This window comes from Heterodontus francisci, chromosome 39 (assembly GCF_036365525.1).
Source record: "Heterodontus francisci isolate sHetFra1 chromosome 39, sHetFra1.hap1, whole genome shotgun sequence".
Classification (NCBI taxonomy): domain Eukaryota; kingdom Metazoa; phylum Chordata; class Chondrichthyes; order Heterodontiformes; family Heterodontidae; genus Heterodontus; species Heterodontus francisci.
Genome location: NC_090409.1, coordinates 40878475 through 40897321, shown reverse-complemented (window position 1 = coordinate 40897321; position 18847 = coordinate 40878475). Strand labels below are relative to the sequence as shown.

The 18847-nt window shown below is 50.4% G+C and overlaps 1 long non-coding RNA gene across 4 annotated transcripts; it reads right to left on the bottom strand.

Moving 5' to 3' along the window:
• Window positions 1-979: 979 nt before the first annotated feature.
• Window positions 980-18604, bottom strand: LOC137352777 (uncharacterized). Of its 4 annotated transcripts, none has more exons than XR_010969778.1 (7): window positions 18441-18604; window positions 18110-18257; window positions 17527-17741; window positions 15581-15633; window positions 5936-5998; window positions 4249-4312; window positions 980-1111 (listed from the first exon to the last, which is right to left on the bottom strand). It is a non-coding gene; the product is annotated as an uncharacterized lncRNA (long non-coding RNA). The 4 variants fall into 4 exon arrangements; XR_010969776.1 differs by having other exon boundaries at window positions 986-1111; window positions 18070-18257; window positions 18474-18599; XR_010969775.1 differs by having other exon boundaries at window positions 995-1111; window positions 18070-18257; window positions 18441-18592.
• Between the last annotated feature and the right edge of the window lie 243 nt (window positions 18605-18847).

The window sequence follows — 18847 nt, the reverse complement described above, 5'->3', positions numbered from 1 at the left end:
TCTCCTGCAGTGATGTCCTGGAGCTCAGATGATTGACCTCCAACAACCACAAACCATCTTCCTTTGCGCTAGGTATGACTCCAACCAGCGGAGGGTTTTCCCCCTGATTCCCATTGACTCCAGTTTTGCTGGGGCTCCTTGATGCCAGACTCGGGTCAAATGCTGCCTTGATGTCAAGGGCAGTCACTCTCACCTCACCTCTGGAGTTCAGCTCTTTGTCCATGTTTGAACCAAGGCTGTAATGGGGTCAGGAGCTGAGTGGCCCTGGCGGAACCCAAACTGAGCATCACTGAGCAGGTTATTGCTAAGCAAGTGCTGCTTGATGGCACTGTTGATGACACCTCCATCACTTTACTGATGATCGAGAGTAGACTGATGGGGCAGTAAATTGGCCGGGTTGGATTTGTCCAGCTTTTTGTGCACAGGGCATACCTGGGCAATTTTCCACATTGCTGGGTAGATGCCAGTGTTGTAGCTGTACTGGAACAGCTTGGCTAGGGGCACGGCAAGTTCTGGAACACAGGTCTTCAGTACTATTGCCGGAATATTGTCAGGGCCCATAGCTTTTGCAGTATCCAGTGCCTTCAGTCGTTTCTTGATATCACGCGGAGTGAAATCGAATTGGCTGAAGTCTGGCATCTGTGATGCCTGGGGACGTCAGGAGGAGGCCGAGATGGATCATCAACTTGGCACTTCTGTCTGAAGATTGTTGCAAATGCTTCTGCCTTATCTTAGTAAGTGGGAAAATTTTGGTTAACATGCAGTGACCCGTGGAGAAAATGGGACTGAATTAACAGTGCACTCCCTCCTGCCCTCAGCCGTCACAGGCCGGCTGTTGACAGATGATCTGTGGCTCCGCCTTGTCCCAGACATCGTCACACAGGACCCTTCCTAAATCCTGTCGTGGTCAATCTCCAACTCTCCCAGAACAATTGCTCAGACCTGCAGTCAGACTGAGGGCACCTGTCGGACAGGACAGAGAAGGAATTTCATCGAATTAGCACATTGCAACGACAACAGACAGCCTTACCTTGTGTCACCGCCAGCTCAGCGCCAACAGTCACCACTCCCACTCCCTGGGAATTGGTTTCATCCTGCTCCTCGGGATCTCCTGGAGGGAACAACGGGAATGTGATTACACTGGGAACTTGCCCGGTGTCGAAACTGGTTCAATGAACAGGCCTTCAAACCGCCCGTCAAAGCCCAGGTAACTCCCTCCTTCTCAATTAATTCCCCACGTAACTCCCTCCCTCTCCAAAAGATATTGTTCCCCCACAGTTGATGCTCACCATCCGCATCGGGCGACATGTCAATCGGAGCTTCCTGTGAAAGGGAACAAAAAACAGCAGCGAGTCTACTTCACAAAGATCTACGCCATCGGCTCTGAAACACTTGGGAAGGCCGGGATCATAGAATCATAGAATGTTTATGGCACAGAAAGAGGCCACTTGGCCCATCATGTCTGTGCCGGCCGATAAACGATCCACCTATTCTAATCCCACCTTCCAGCATTTGGTCCGTAGCCCTGCAGATTACAGCACTTGAGGTACATATCCAGACTCCTTTTGAATGAGTTGTGAGTTTCTGCCTGCAACTACCCTTTCAGACAGTGAGTTCCAGACTATCACCACCCTCTGGGTGAAAAGGTTTCCCTCATCTCTCCTCTAATTTTTCTACCAATCACTTTAAATCTCTGCCCCCTCGTCACTGACCTCTCTGCTGAGGTGAATAGACCCTTCACCTCCACTCTATCCAGGCCCCTCACAATTTTGTACATTTCAATCAGATCTCCCCTCAGCCTTCTGTGTTCCAAGGAGAAACAACCTCAGCCTATCCAATCTTTCCTCATAGCTGCATTTTCAGTCCTGGCAACATCCTCGTAAATCTCCTCTGTCCCCTCTCGAGTGCAATTACATCCTTTCTGTAATGAGGTGACCAGAACTGCACGCAGTACTCAAGTTGTGTCCTAACCAATGAGTTATAACAGTTCCAGCATAACCTCCCTGCTCTTATATTCTACACCTCGGCTAACAAAGGAAAGGATTCCATATGCCTTCTTAACCACCTTATCGACCTGTCCTGCTACCTTCAGGGATCTGTGGACATTCACTCCAAGATCCCTCACTTCCTCTACACTTCTCAGTATTTTCCCCATTAATCGTGTATTCCTTTGCCTTGTTTGACCTCCCCCAAATGCATCACCTCACACTTCTCCAAGTTGAATTCCATTTGCCATTTTTCTGCCCATCTGACCAGACCATCAATATCTTCCTGCAGCCTACAGCTATCCTCCTCGCTATCTACCACACGGTCAATCTTTGTGTCATCTGCAAACTTCTTGATCAGGCCCCCTACATTTACATCCAAATCATTAATATATACCACAAAAAGGAGGGTACCCAGTACTGAGCCCTGCCACTGGAAACAGCCCTCCTGTCGCTAAAACAGCCGTCAACAATTACCTTTGTTTCCTGCCACTGAGCCAATTTTGTATCCACCTTGCTGTATTTCCCTGGATCCCATGGGATTTGATTTTTTTTCACCAGTCTGCCATGTGGGACCTCGTCAAAAGCCTTGCTAAAATCCATGTAGACCACATCAACTGCATCACCCTCATCTACCTTCCTTGTTACTGCTTCACAAAATTTGATCAAGTTGGTCAAACAAGATCTTCCCTTAACAAAACCATGCTGACTATCTTTGATTAACCTGTGCCTTTCTAAGTGACAGTTTTATCCTGTCTCTCAGAATAGATTCCAATAATTTGCCCACTACTGAGGTTAGGACTGACTGGCCTGTAATTATTCATTCCATCCCTCGCTCCCTTTTTAAACAGAGGTACAAATTAGCAATTCTCCAATCTTCCAGCACCACAGCTGTATCCAGTGAGGACTGGATGTGAAAAGGCACAGGAAAAATGTAAGTTTGTTTTTACTTTTTTTTTTAAAAAGAGTAATCTCATTGTTGGAGGTAGTGGAGACCTGAGGTAAGGTCGGAGGTTGGGGGTATTTTATAATATGTTATCTTCAAGATGTGGGTGTCACTGGCCAGGCCAGCATTTATTTGCCCATCCCTAATTGCCCCTTGAGAAGGTGGTGGTGAGCTGCCTTCTTGAACCGCTTGCAGTCCATGTGGGGTAGGTACACCCACAGTGCTGTTAGGAAGGGAGTTCCAGGATTTTGACCCAGCGGACAGTGAGGAACGGCGATATAGTTTCCAAGTCAGGATGGTGTGTGACTTGGAGGGGAGCTTGCAGGTGGTGTGTGTTCCCGTGCATCTGCTGCCCTTGTCCTTCTAGTTGGTAGAGGTCGTGGGTTTGGAAGGTGCTGTCTAAGGAGCCTTTGGAGCGTTGCTGCAGTGCATCTTGGTAGATGGTACACACTGCTGTCACTGTGCGTCGGTGGTGGAGGGAGTGATGTTTGTGGATGGTGGTGCCAATCAAGCGGGGCTGCCTTTGTCCTGGATGGTGTCCGAGCTTCTTGAGTGTTGTTGGAGCTGCACCCATCCAGGCAAGTGGAGAGTATTCCATCACACTCCTGACTTGTGCCTTGTAGATGGTGGGACAGGCTTTGGGGAGTCAGGAGGTGAGTTACTCACTGCAGGATTCCCAGCCTCTGACCTGCTCTTGTCGCCACGGTATTTATATGGCTACTCCAGTTCAGTTTCTGGTCAATGGTAACCCCCAGGATGTTGATAATGGGGGATTTCAGTGATGGTAATGCCATTGAATGTCAAGGGGAGATGGTTAGATTCTCTTTTGTTAGAGATGGTCATTGCCTGGCACTTGTGTGGAGTGAATGTTACTTGCCACTTATCAGCCCAAGCCTGATATTGTCCAGGTCTTGCTGCATTTCTACACTGACTGATTCAGTTTCTGAGGAGTCACGAATGGTGCTGACATTGTGCAATCATCAGTGAACATCCTCACTTCTGACCATATGATTGAAGGAAGGTCATTGATGAAGCAGCTGAAGATGGCTGGGTCTAGAACACTACCCTGAGGAACTCCTGCAGTGATATCTTGGGACTGAGATGATTGACCTCCAACAACCACAACCATCTTCCTTTGCACTCGGTATGACTCCAACCAGCAGAGGGTTTTCCCCCTGATTCCCATTGACTCCAGTTTTGCTCGGGCTCCTTGAATCCATACTCGGTCAAATGCTGCCTTGATGTCAAGGGCAGTCACTCTCCCCGCACCTCTGGAGTTCAGATCTCTCTCTCGAGCTCTGATGGAGATACACTTACCATCTACAGCTGCATCGTCGTCAGAGTGAGTCTTTGTACTCCAACACATCGGAATTGGTCACGTCTGGAACACAAATCGGGAAATTACGTCACATTCGGTCGATTTACAAGGACGACCCCAAACCATCAGGAAAGACTGAACAGGCTGACACTTACCCGCTCCGTGCTTGTGTTTCTCCTCCACATGAGCCTCGTCCCCCCCTCTCTCCATCTCACCCTATCACCATATCCTTCTATTCCTTTCTCCCTCATGTGTTTATCCAGCTTCCCCCTTAAATACATCGATACTGTTTCACCTCAACCACTCCCTGTGGGAGCGAGTTCCCACATTCTCCACCACTCTCTGGGGAAAGAGGTTTTCTCGGAATTCTAAAGAGGTTTCTCCGGAATTCCCCATCGGATTTATTAGTGACTGTCTTGTATTGATGGCCCCGAGTTCTGGTCCCTCCCCCACAAGTGGAAACATCTTCTCTACGTCTACCCGATCGAAACCCCCTTCATCATTTTACAGACCTCAATCAGGTCACCCCTCAGCCTTCTCCTTTCTAGAGAACAGATCCGTGCAGCCAGTGTGAATCTCTCCCCCATATCTGTGCCAATGAACCATCTGTGAGCATGTGATCAATGGAAAGACTATTCAACTATGGGGGGCTTTGCACGACCTGTTCAATTTCCAATGACCCTTCCTAGACCTCATTGATGGTAAAAGATTCCCATTTTCTAGCGCTTTCACCATCTCAGGACGTCCCAAAACCCCTCGCAGACAATGAAGGACTTTTTTTTGAAGTGTGCTCACTGTTGTAATGTAGGAAACGCGGCACGCAATTTTCACACAGCAAGATCCCACAAACAGCAACGTGATAATGACCCAGAACGTCTGTTTTTTTTTTAGTGCTGTTGGTTGAGGGATAAATATTGTCCCCAGGACACCGGGGAGAACTCCACCCCCCACCACCCCCCCGCCCCCTGCTCTTCTTCCAAATAGTGGCCGTGGGATCTTTTACACCCACCCGAGAGGGCAGACGGGGGCCTCGGTTTAATGTCTCATCTGCGGCACTCCCTCAGTACTGACCCTCCAACAGTGCGGCACTCCCTCGGCACTGACCCTCCGACAGTGCGGCACTCCCTCGGCACTGACCCTCCGACAGTGCGGGTTTAATGTCTCATCTGCGGCACTCCCTCAGTACTGACCCTCCGACAGTGCGGCACTCCCTCGGCACTGACCCTCCGACAGTGCGGCACTCCCTCGGCACTGACCCTCCGACAGTGCGGCACTCCCTCGGCACTGACCCTCCGACAGTGCGGCACTCCCTCGGCACTGACCCTCCGACAGTGCGGCACTCCCTCGGCACTGACCCTCCGACAGTGCGGCACTCCCTCGGCACTGACCCTCCGACAGTGCGGGCGAATACAGAACCAGGGAGGTCATCAAGATGTGGAATGAGGTGTAGGTGGTTCTGGCCACAGTTGCCGCCATGGTTGAATAGCCGGTACCATCTCTGAGAGGAAATGTTACATGCTCAGGATACTGGGGGATGCAGTGGTTAATCCACAGGAAATCTGCAACCTTAAAGTAGTCCCAGGCAATATTATGTAGGGGACAGAATTATAAAAAGCTGTTTAATTGCATTAAATTCGACTTTAAAACACACTTTCCTATTTGGACGAACTGTTTTTAACTACTTACCAGTTGTTCCGAGCGTTACAATCGAGAGGAGGATAATGATCACCGTTAACTGCATCCCAGGGCCTGTTTAACGAGAGAACGGAGAGTGTTACATGACTCAGTTCAGAGTAGGGGTCGACGTTTTGGGGTTAGGGTCGGGTTCAAGAATAATCACCTGGAAACAGAGAGGCTCAGACAGACAGAGAGACGGAGAGTGAGAAAGAACGAGACAAAATGAAAGAAAAGGTATAGAAAGAGAGAGCGAGAGAAGGGGACAGGATTAAATGTGTGAGTAGGTTACATGAGAAGGGACAATGTACAGGGTCCTGCAGAGTGTTTGAGCGTCGTAGGTTAAACAGCTCCCCAAACCATAAACTTTAGAAACATGGGGAAACAAATGGCCATTCGGCCCATCCTGCCTGTGCTAGCTCTGAAAGATCTATCCAATCTGTCCCCACTCCCCCCCTGCTCTTCCCCCCATCGTCCTGAAAATTTTTCCCCTTCCAGTCTTTCCCCAATTCCCCCCTTTTGATAGTTACTACTGAATCTGCTTCCACCGCCCTTTCAGGCAGCGCGTTCCAGATCACAACAACTCACTGCGTCAAAAACATTCTCCTCCTCTCCCCCCTCTGGTCCTTTTACCAATTATCCTCAATCTGTGTCCCTCTGGTTACCGACCCTCCTACCACTGGGAACAGTTTCTCCTCATTTACTCCATCAAAACCCCCTCAGGATTTTGAACGCCTCGATTAAATCTCCCCCTTAACCTTCTCTGCTCTAAGGAGAACAATCCCAGCTTCTCCCAGTCTCTCCACATTAACTGAAGTCCCTCATCCCTGGGACCATTCCGGTAAATCTCCGATGAGTTGATGCTCGGAAGGAGTTATTTTAAAAATTCATTCATGGGATGTGGGTGTCACTGGCCAGGCCAGCATTTATTGCCCATCCCTAATTGCCCTTGAGAAGGTGGCGGTGAGCTGCCTTCTTGAACCGCTGCAGTCCATGTGGGGTAGGTACACCCACAGTGCTGTTAGGAAGGGAGTTCCAGGATTTTGACCCAGCGACAGTGAAGGAACGGCGATATAGTTCCAAGTCAGGCTGGTGTGTGGCTTGGAGGGGAACTTGCAGGTGGTGGTGTTCCCATGCGTCTGCTGCCCTTGTCCTTCTACTTGGTAGAGGTCGCGGGTTTGGAAGGTGCTGTCTGAGGAGCCTTGGTGTGTTACTGCAGTGCATCTTGTAGATGGTACACACTGCTGCCACTGTGCGTCGGTGGTGGAGGGAGTGAATGATGCACTCTTGACAGTGCAGCACTCCCTCAGTACTGACCCTCCGACAGTGCGGCACTCCCTCAGTACTGACCCTCCGACAGTGCAGCACTCCCTCAGTACTGACCCTCCGACAGTGCAGCACTCCCTCAGCACTGCCACTGGGGAGTGTCAGCCTGGATTGTGAGGCTCAGGTCTGTAACTTGGAGCACCCGACATTCAGATTCAGAGGTGAGAGAGTCTGAGAACCCCAACTGACATTTTGCAATTTTTACTGCCTGTATATTTTGGAAGGAAGAGAGTTTAAAGCAAAGGAAATTTGTTTATAATTAGACTGATACTTCCTTTTATCGCACCACAGATCAGTTTAAAAAAACATGGGTTCTTAAACGTAACCTTCCTGACGTCAGACAAGGTGTTTTTTTCCCTCGACCCTGACAGATTACATTCTCCTCTGCCTCTGTAATTGCCTCCCCTACTCCTGACCCCATCAGTCTCACGTCACAAGACATCGCAGGCAGCTTGTTCCCAGCAGAGGATTCATCATTTCCCATTCACCCAGCAGAGAAAAACAACCAATAACCTCTCTGTCCCCTTGTCTGTTCACCAAGTCTCTCCGTCTTCCCCCAGTGACTCTCTCTCTCCAGTCTCTCCCCGAGTCTCTCTTCCTCTCCCCTGCTTTTTAGGGGAGAGAGAGAGAGAGATGCTGGGGGGTGGAAGAGAGAGAGAGACTGGGGGGAAGAGAGAGAGAGACTGGGGGGAAGAGAGTGAGAGACTGGGGGGAAGAGAGAGAGAGACTGGGGGGAAGAGAGAGAGAGACTGGGGGGAAGAGAGAGAGACTGGGGGGAAGAGAGAGAGACTGGGGGGGAAGAGAGAGAGAGACTGGGGGGAAGAGAGAGAGACTGGGGGGGAAGAGAGTGAGAGACTGTGGGGGAAGAGAGTGAGAGACTGGGGGGAAGAGAGTGAGAGACTGGGGGGAAGAGAGAGAGAGACTGGGGGGAAGAGAGAGAGACTGGGGCAAAGAGAGAGAGACTGGGGGGGAAGAGAGAGAGACTGGGGGGGAAGAGAGAGAGACTGGGGGGAAGAGAGAGAGACTGGGGAGGAGAGAGAGAGACTGGGGGGAAGAGAGTGAGAGACTGGGGGAAGAGAGTGAGAGACTGGGGGGAAGAGAGTGAGAGACTGGGGGGAAGAGAGAGAGACTGGGGAGAAGAGAGTGAGAGACTGGGGGGAAGAGAGTGAGAGACTGGGGGGAAGAGAGAGAGAGACTGGGGGGAAGAGAGAGAGACTGGGGCGAAGAGAGAGAGATTGGGGGGGAAGAGAGAGAGACTGGGGGGGAAGAGAGAGAGACTGGGGGGAAGAGAGAGAGACTGGGGAGGAGAGAGAGAGACTGGGGGGGAAGAGAGTGAGAGACTGGGGGAAGAGAGAGAGAGACTGGGGGGGAAGAGAGAGAGAGACTGGGGCGGAAGAGAGAGAGAGACTGGGGGGAAGAGAGAGAGACTGGGGGGAAGAGAGTGAGAGACTGGGGGGAAGAGAGAGAGACTGGGGGGGAAGAGAGTGAGAGACTGGGGGGAAGAGAGAGAGACTGGGGGGGAAGAGAGTGAGAGACTGGGGGGAAGAGAGTGAGAGACTGGGGAAGAGAGAGAGAGACTGGGGGGAAGAGAGAGAGACTGGGGGGAAGAGAGAGAGACTGGGGGGGAAGAGAGTGAGAGACTGGGGGAAGAGAGTGAGAGACTGGGGGGAAGAGAGTGAGAGACTGGGGAAGAGAGAGAGAGACTGGGGGGAAGAGAGAGAGACTGGGGGAAGAGAGAGAGAGACTGGGGGGAAGAGAGAGAGAGAGAGAGAGCGAGAAAGAGACAAGGGGAGAGAGAAGTTTCCCAGTGAGATTCATCATCTTGAGACAGAAGGGTTTGTTTATTTCTGTATCCGGTTGTTTTGCCCTAACCCGAGTGGAAACTCAAGTTGAGGATGCGTCAGTGTGCCGCAGGCTGCAGCTATCTCTCTCTGATCTGAAGCGAGGGCTTTGCGAGAGTGAAGACTGAGTAGAGTACACAGCTCTGATGATTAACCGCTGATGGGTTTGATAACAGCGGAGCTCACAGCGTTACTGTACAAGGACAAACACCTGAGCTGTCGCAGTCGGCATGAGCGGAGCCCGGGCACCCTCTCCCTCAGCGGAGCCCGGGCACCCTCTCCCTCAGCGGAGCCCGGGCACCCTCTCCCTCAGCGGAGCCCGGGCACCCCAGGCGCATACACACACGCGCGCATATTCACACACACACACACACACACACACAGTCAGACACGGACCACTCTGTACAGTAGCAGTCCAGTAAACAAGTTTCTTGCAGCTGTGAAATGTAATCTGATTACAGATCATCACTGGTCTATAATTACATGAACCAAATTCATCAGTATTTGCAACTGTAATAAATTAAATTACAGAGCAGTAAATCTCCTCTGCAATAAACAGAGGGGGTGAGCAAATACCACGGAGATGCCAAGAGCCCTGAGACAGCCACCCCAAACAGAAACGTCAGAAAAATTTAAACTTTTGCATCAGAAGGCACTGAGAGTAGGAGGCACAAGCGGACAATCAAGTGACAAAGTTTATCGAGACACCACCAAATATTGTGCAGATCACCAGCACTGAGGTATTTACAATGATCTAATGATACAGCACAGGAGGAGTCCATTCAGCTCATCGTGCCTGTGCTGTCTCTTTGAACGATCTATCCAATTAGTCCCCACTCTCCCCCCGCTGCTCTTTCCCCCATCTCCCTGCAAATTTTTCCCCTTCCGTTATTTCTCCAATTCCCCCTTTTGAAAGTTATTATTGAATCTGCTTCCACCGCCCTTTCAGGCAGCGCGTTCCAGATCACAACAACTCACTGCGTCGAACAAAAATCCTTAAGCCGCCGCTAAAAATCTTTTTGTTCCACACCATGGGGGGGAAAAGAAAACATGCCCGAAAAGTAGTTGAAGTTGGGTGAAAATTCGATTCTAGAAGTTCAAATAATTAGTTTGAATTTTGAAACAAAACGCTCGACGTCAGGGAGTTCCAGTGAAAATCGTAGTTTGCGTTTTCGAATCTCTCACGATTGCTGCTTTGCGCTGGTAAAGGTTTCATAGCGACTCTCAGATTCAGTCAGTGAATTGCTTGTCTGAAAGGTTACCCAGGTCTTCAGCTCAGCATTAGTGCAAACCAGCCCTGAACTCAAGCTCGGGCAGGAGAGCAGATCGAAATTTAAAGAACAAAAGATGCACTGTTCAGGCCTGGAGTTTTAACAGCACAGGACCAGGCCATTCGGCCCAGCTTCTCCGTGCTGGTGTTTCTGCCCCACCCGAGCCTCCTCCCACCCCCTCTCTCCATCTCACCCTATCACCATATCCTTCTATTCCTTTCTCCCTCATGTGTTTATCCAGCTTCCCCCTTAAATACATCGATACTATTCACCTCAACCACTCCCTGTGGGAGCGAGTTCCACATTCTCACCACTCTCTGGGGAAAGAGGTTTCTCCGGAATTCCCCATCGGATTTATTAGTGACTGTCTTATATTGATGGCCCCGAGTTCTGGTCTCTCCCCCGACAAGTGGAAACATCTTCTCTACGTCTACCCGATCGAAACCCCTTTCATCATTTTACAGACCTCAATCAGGTCACCCCTCAGCCTTCTCTTTTCCAGAGAAAAGAGCCCCAGCCTGTTCAGTCTTTCCTGATAGTTATAACCTCTTAGTTCTGGTATTAGTTCTCAGTTCAGGGGAGACGGTGGTGATGGTGTAGTGTATTGTCACTGGACTAGTAACCCAGAGACCCAGGGTATTTCTCTGGGGACATGGGTTCAAATCCCACCACAGCAGAAGGTGAAATTTAAATTCAATTAATAAATTTGGAATTAAAAAGCTAGTCTAATGATGGCCATGAAACCATTGTCGATTGTTGTAAAAACCCAGCTGGTTCACTAATGTCCTTTAGGGAAGGAAATCTGCTGTCCTTACCTGGTCTGGCCTACATGTGACTCCAGACCCACAGCAATGTGGTTAACTCTTACATTCCCTCTGAAATGGCCTAGCAAGCCACTCAGTTGTATCTAACCGCTACGAAGTCAATAAAAAGGAATGAAACCGGACGGACCACCCAGCATCGACCGAGGCACCGGAAACGACAACGGCAAACCCAGCCCTGTCGACCCTGCAAAGTCCTCCTTACTAACATCTGGAGGCTTGTGCCAAAGTTGGGAGAGTTGTCCCACAGACTAGTCAAGCAACAGCCTGACATAGTCATACTCACGGAATCATACCTTACAGACAATGTCCCAGACACTGCCATCACCAATCCCAGGTATGTCCTGTCCCACCGGCAGGACAGACCCAGAGGTGGTGGCACAGTGGTATACAGTAGGGAGGGAGTTGCCCTGGGAGTCCTCAACATCGACTCCGGACCCCATGAAGTCTCATGACATCAGGTCAAACATGGGCAAGGTAACCTCCTACTGATGACCACCTACCGCCCTCCCTCAGCTGATGAGTCAGTACTCCTCCATGTTGAACACCACTTGGAGGAAGCACTGAGGGTGGCAAGGGCGCAAAATGTACTCTGGGTGGGGGACTTCAATGTCCATCACCAAGAGTGGCTCGGTAACACCACTACTGACCGAGCTGGCCGAGTCCTAAAGGACATGGCTGCTAGACTGGGTCTGCGGCAGGTGGTGAGGGAAACAACACGAGGGGAAAACATACTTGACCTCGTCCTCACCAATCTGCCTGCCGCAGAAGTATCTGTCCATGACAGTATTGGTAGGAGTGACCACCGCACAGTCCTTGTGGAGACGAAGTCCCGTCTTCACATTGAGGATACCCTCCATCGTGTTGTGTGGTGTTACCATCGTGCTAAATGGGATAGATTTCAAACAGATCTAGCAATGCAAAACTGGGCATCCATGAGGCGCTGTGGGCCATCAGCAGCAGCAGAATTGTACACAACCACAATCTGTAACCTCATGGCCCGGCATATCCCCCACTCTACCATTACCATCAAGCCAGGAGACCAACCCTGGTTCAATGAAGAGTGCAGGACGGCATGCCAGGAGCAGCACCAGGCATACCTCAAAATGAGGTGTCAACCTGGTGAAGCTACAACCCAGGACTACTTGCATGCCAAACTGCGTAAGCAGCAGTCGATAGACAGAGCTAAGCAATCCCATAACCAACGGATCAGATCTAAGCTCTGCAGTCCTGCCACAACCAGCCGTGAGTGGTGGTGGACAATTAAACAACTAACTGGAGGAGGTGGCTCCACAAATATCCCCATCCTCAATGATGGGGGAGCCCAGCACATCAGTGCGAAAGATAAGGCTGAAGCATTTGCAACAATCAGCTAGAAGTACCGAGTTGATGATCCATCTCGGCCTCCTCCTGAAGTCCCCAGCATCACAGATGCCAGACTTCAGCCAATTCGATTCACTCCACGTGATATCAAGAAACGACTGAAGGCACTGGATACTGCAAAGGCTATGGGCCCTGACAATATTCCAGCAATAGTACTGAAGACCTGTGCTCCAGAACTTGCCTCACTCCTGGCCAAGCTGTTCCAGTACAGCTACAACACTGGCATCTACCCTGCAATGTGGAAAATTGCCCAGGTATGTCCTGTACACTAAAAGCAGGACAAATCCAACCCGGCCAATTACCGCCCCATCAGTCTACTCTCAATCATCAGTAAAGTGATGGAAGGGGTCATCAACAGTGCCATCAAGCGGCACTTGCTTCGCAATAACCTGCTCAGTAACGCTCAGTTTGGGTTCCGCCAGGGCCACGCAGCTCCTGACCTCATTACAGCCTTGGCTCAAACATGGACAAAAGAACTGAACTCAAGAGGTGAGGTGAGAGTGACTGCCCTTGACATCAAGGCAGCATTTGACCGAGTATGGCATCAAGGAGCCCGAGCAAAACTGGAGTCAATGGGAATCGGGGAAAACTCTCCGCTGGTTGGAGTCATACCCAGCGCAAAGGAAGATGGTTGTGGTTGTTGGAGGTCAATCATCTGAGCTCCAGGACATCACTGCAGGAGTTCCTCAGGGTAGTGTCCTCGGCCCAACCATCTTCAGCTGTTTCATCAATGACCTTCCTTCAATCATAAGGTCAGAAGTGGGGATGTTCGCTGATGATTGCACAATGTTCAGCACCATTCGTGACTCCTCAGATACTGAAGCAGTCCGTGTAGAAATGCAGCAAGACCTGGACAATATCCAGGCTTGGGCTGATAAGTGGCAAGTAACATTCACACCACACAAGTGCCAGGCAATGACCATCTCCAACAAGAGAGAATCTAACCATCTCCCCTTGACATTCAATGACATTACCATCGCTGAATCTCCCACTATCAACATCCTGGGGGTTACCATTGAACAGAAACTGAACTGGAGTAGCCATATAAATACCGTGGCTACAAGAGCAGGTCAGAGGCTGGGAATCCTGCAGTGAGTAACTCACCTCCTGACTCCCCAAAGCCTGTCCACCATCTACAAGGCACAAGTCAGGAGTGTGATGGAATACTCTCCACTTGCCTGGATGGGTGCAGCTCCAACAACACTCAAGAAGCTCGACACCATCCAGGACAAAGCAGCCCGCTTGATTGGCACCCCATCTACAAACATTCACTCCCTCCACCACCGACGCACAGTGGCAGCAGTGTGTACCATCTACAAGATGCACCAAGGCTCCTGAGACAGCACCTTCCAAACCCGCGACCTCTCCCACCTAGAAGGACAAGGGCAGCAGATACATGGGAACACCACCACCTGCAAGTTCCCCTCCAAGTCACACACCATCCTGACTTGGAACTATATCGCCGTTCCTTCACTGTCGCTGGGTCAAAATCCTGGAACTCCCTTCCTAACAGCACTGTGGGTGTACCTACCCCACATGGACTACAGCGGTTCAAGAAGGCAGCTCACCACCACCTTCTCAAGGGGCAATTAGGGATGGGCAATAAATGCTGGCCTGGCCAGTGACGCCCATATTCATGAATGAATTTTAAAAATTTATCCTCGTGAATTTTTTTTTACATCTTCTCCACTGCTTCTATCTGCTTTTGATAATATGGAGATCGGAACTGTGCACAGTGCTCCGAGTGTGGTCTAACCAAGGTATATGGAGACTGGAACTGTGCACAGTGCTCCAAGTGTGGTCCAACCAAGGTATATGGAGACCGGAACTGTGCACAGTGCTCCGAGTGTGGTCTAACCAAGGTATATGGAGACTGGAACTGTGCACAGTGCTCCAAGTGTGGTCCAACCAAGGTATATGGAGACCGGAACTGTGCACAGTGCTCCGAGTGTGGTCAAACCAAGGTATATGGAGACTGGAACTGTGCACAGTGCTCCGAGTGTGGTCTAACCAAGGTATATGGAGACTGGAACTGTGCACAGTGCTCCGAGTGTGGTCCAACCAAGGTATATGGAGACCGGAACTGTGCACAGTGCTCCAAGTGTGGTCCAACCAAGGTATATGGAGACCGGAACTGTGCACAGTGCTCCAAGTGTGGTCCAACCAAGGTATATGGAGACTGGAACTGTGCACAGTGCTCCGAGTGTGGTCCAACCAAGGTATATGGAGACTGGAACTGTGCACAGTGCTCCGAGTGTGGTCCAACCAAGGTATATGGAGACTGGAACTGTGCACAGTGCTCCGAGTGTGGTCTAACCAAGGTATATGGAGACTGGAACTGTGCACAGTGCTCCGAGTGTGGTCCAACCAAGGTTCAATACAAGGTTAACGTAACTGATCTGTTTTTCAGTTGTATCCCTACAGATACACTCTCAGACTAATATCTAGAATGGACGGGTTGTCTTACGAGGAAAGGTTGGACAGGCTAGGCTTGTACCCGCTGGAGTTTAGAAGAGTAATAGGAGACTTGATTGAAAGATATAAGATCCTGAGGGGTCTTGACAGGGTGGATGTGGAAAGGATGTTTCCCCCTTGTGGGAGAATCTCGAACTGGGTGGGGGCGGGGGTGGGGTCACTGTTTAAAAATAAGGGGTCGTCCATTTAAGACAGAGATGAGGAGAAATCTTTTCTCCCAGAGGGTTGAGAGTCTTTGGAACTCTCTTCCTCAGGAGTCATTGGATATCGTTAAGGCATAGATAGATTCTTGCAAGCAAGGGGGTGAAAGGTTATCAGGGGTAGGTGGGAATGCAGAGTTGAGGTGACAATCAGATCAGATCTTATTGAATGGCGGAGTAGGTTCGAGGGGCCGAGTGGCCGACTCCTGCTCCTAACCCGTCAGCTGGTATATCAATGAAACCCAGTTCTCTCTTTGCTCTCTCACGTAGCCTGATTAACAAGCATCGCTACTTTTGGTGATGTGTTGGGAACACCATGGGGAACTAAAAGAGTTCTTACCTTTTAATATATTTTTAAGTATTGAGCGCTAAAAGCCACCGACCCGCTCCAATCTGAAAAAGACGAGGCAGTTTTCAGTCAGGAGGAAATCGCACTGATTACAATCAAGCCCCGACTGAAATGAAGCCAAGCTGAACCATTTTGATCTCACATCTGGGACGGACAGCTTTGCTTCACGCGCAAACCCCAAAGAGTGCAACTTCAGAACTGGCAGACATCAATAAACTCAAACTCTAATCGCAAGACAATTTCAGATTCTCGGAGCCCGGCTCTCAGGGTTTACACTTCCAAAGCCATTTTTCCCCTCGGCCTTTAAAGGAGTTTTCTTGTCTTAATTTCAGAAGGGAAGGCTTTCCCGAACATAAGAACATGAGAAAACCCCTCGAGGCTGCTCCCCCATTTAACAAGACCACGGCTGATTGATCTCATTTCCCCTTTCCCGCCCTATCCCTCACTTCCCAAAAAATCTCTCAATCTCGGTCTTGAATCCACTCAACGACTGAGCATCTACAGCTCTCTGGGGTAGAGAATTCCAGAGATTCACAACCCTCTGAGTGAAGACATTCCTCCTCATCTCAGTCTCCAATGGCCGATCCCTTATCCTGAGACTGGGACCCCCCCCCCCCCCCCCAGTTCTCTGGCGGGGGGTAAAACAACCTCTCAACATCTACCCTGTCAAACTCTCTGAGTATTTTATACATTTCAATGAGATCACCTCTCATTCTTCCAAACTCCAGAGAATATTGGCCCATTCTGCTCAATCTCTCCTCATCGGACAACCCTCTCATCCCGGGAATCAGTCTGGTGAACCTTCATTACACTCCCTCTAAGGCAAGTCTATCCTTCATTAGGTATGGAGACCAGAACTGTACACAGTGCTCCAGGTGCGGTCTCACCAAAACCCTGTATAATCGCAGCGAGACTCCCTCACTCTTCTCCTCCAGTCCCCCTTCCAATAAAGGCCAACAGCCCATTAGCCTTCCTGATCTCTTGCTGCACCTGCATGTTAACTTTCTATGAACATTGGAGTCATGCAGGGTAAAAGTGGGATCAAAACTTTCCAAATGACGAGAGAGGGAGGAATTCCCCAAAACCTGCCCATCTGTGGAGGCTTTTAGCTTTCCAAAACGAGGGCTTTATCCCCTGGGATGGAGACGGTTAAGGGATGATTTGATCAAAGTTTTCAAGATATTAAGGGGGAACTGATGGGGTCGATAGAGAGAAACTACTCCCGCTGGTCGGGGAGTCTCGGACTAGGGAGAGCGCCTAAACGTGAGAGCCGGAGTTTTCAGGAGTGAAAATCGGAAACACTTCCACACACAAAGGGTGGTGGAAGTTTGGAACTCTCTTCCCCGAACGGCAATCGATGCTGGATCAATTGTTCATTTTAAATCTGGGATTGGTAGAGTTCTGTCAACCAGAGGTATTGAGGGATATGGGACAAAGGCAGGGGGAGATGGAGTTAGGTCACAGATCAGCCATGATCCCCTTGAATGACGGAACAGGCTCGAGGGGCTGAATGGCCTCCACCCGCCCGTGTTCCAAACACTGCTGAAATATTTAGCAAGCGCGTGACGGTTTGCTGCCAATCCCAGTTGCTTCGAGAAGTCCGACAGACCCCCACAGCCGCTGCTAGTTCACAGACAGCAGACGAGAGATCAGATATTAATTGAACCCTTTCAATCCAAAAGCACTTGGTTGAGCATATTTGCAACATTTTCATCGACCGTGAAGAAACCTCCTGGACATCCGACTTATTCCCGAATTGCCTGCGCTACTTTTGGAAGCAAATTGCCTTGCGGCATTATTAGAGTTCAGAAGAAAAAGCGCTTCATTGGCTGGGAAGTCTTTTGGGATGCCCAGAGATTGGGAAAGGCGCTACAGAAATGCAAGTTCTTGCTCTCTACACCCGGCCGGTACACCAAGCAGTCAAAAAAAATTCTCACCTCTGTTTCTTTTACCTCGATTAAATCTCCCACTGAACCGTCTCCGCACTAAGGAGAACAATCCTCTTTTTGGAACTAATTCAAGGACGAGGGGCTGGACACAGACACTGAGCATTTGGCGAAGGGAGAAAGTTTGAATATGCCTCCTATTTTCGTTCAGGCAAATGCACGACGGCTGGAAGGACTGTTGACAGCTTTGAGAACAATGTTCTGAACTGTTGAAAAAAATCCATGACCATCACATCCACACTTCCCAACACCTCGATCTCCTTAATGTTTTATAGATTGCCGTGTGTTACTGGGAGAGGCTATAGTAGAAGGTAAAACAAGGGGTGCAATATAAAAAGCGACGATTTGCAGTTTAGTTCAGATGCTCTGTAGTGGTTGAGCCACTGGACCCAGAATCGAGAGAATTAAGTTCGAATCCCACTGAGTTTTTTTTTAAAAAAAAGAAGAAAAATCGGGTGAAAAGTGACCGCAAGGTTGTCGGGTTACAAACGCCTGCTGCCTTCTTCCCAAGGGAAGAAAGGCTACTGTCCTTACCTGCTCTGGTCCTCCGTGCGATTCCAGTCCGCACACTAACCTGGCTCGCTCCTTTACCGCCCTCAGCCGGGGCGGGGAGTCTCGGCGAAACGCTCAGTCGTACCGAACGCTGAGTGCTCACCGCCGCCACCTTCACGAACGGCGGCGAGGGAGGGGTAGTAACTGTCGGCCTCGGCGGCAACGCCCCACTGAGAATGAAAAAAGAAACGGACGTCGGTTCTCAAACGCAGCGAGAGAATTAGGACCTTACCCCGCACCGCCCCCCCCCACCCCCCCCCCACCCCCCTCCCCGCACCTCGCCAATCCCACCCCACTCGCTGCCGAACTCAACGAGGCCAGAGGCAGTTCAAGGATTGGGGTCAGCGGGCTACCGAAGAGGGCAGACTTCACCAACTGCTCGGCACCTTCTCTCTCAAGTCACTCGAAGCTCCCTGCACTCAGCCACGTGTGACAGTCAAAGAGGCAGGCACGTCAGGGTGGAAATAGCAGAACGTGATAACAATCTCAACAACGGGAAATAGAGCTTCCCTCCAGCAAGACTCAACAGGCAGATGTCGATTACGAAGCAGCTCGTCGCTGGTTAGGCCACATCTGGAGCACCGCACCCAGCACAGCGGCTGATACAGAGTGACCTTGGAACACATTCAGCCCCCTCTCGAGCCTGTTACACAGCAACAGGACGAGGCCATTCAGCCCCCTCTCGAGCCTGTTACACAGCAACAGGACGAGGCCATTCAGCCCCCTCTCGAGCCTGTTACACAGGAACAGGAGGAGGCCC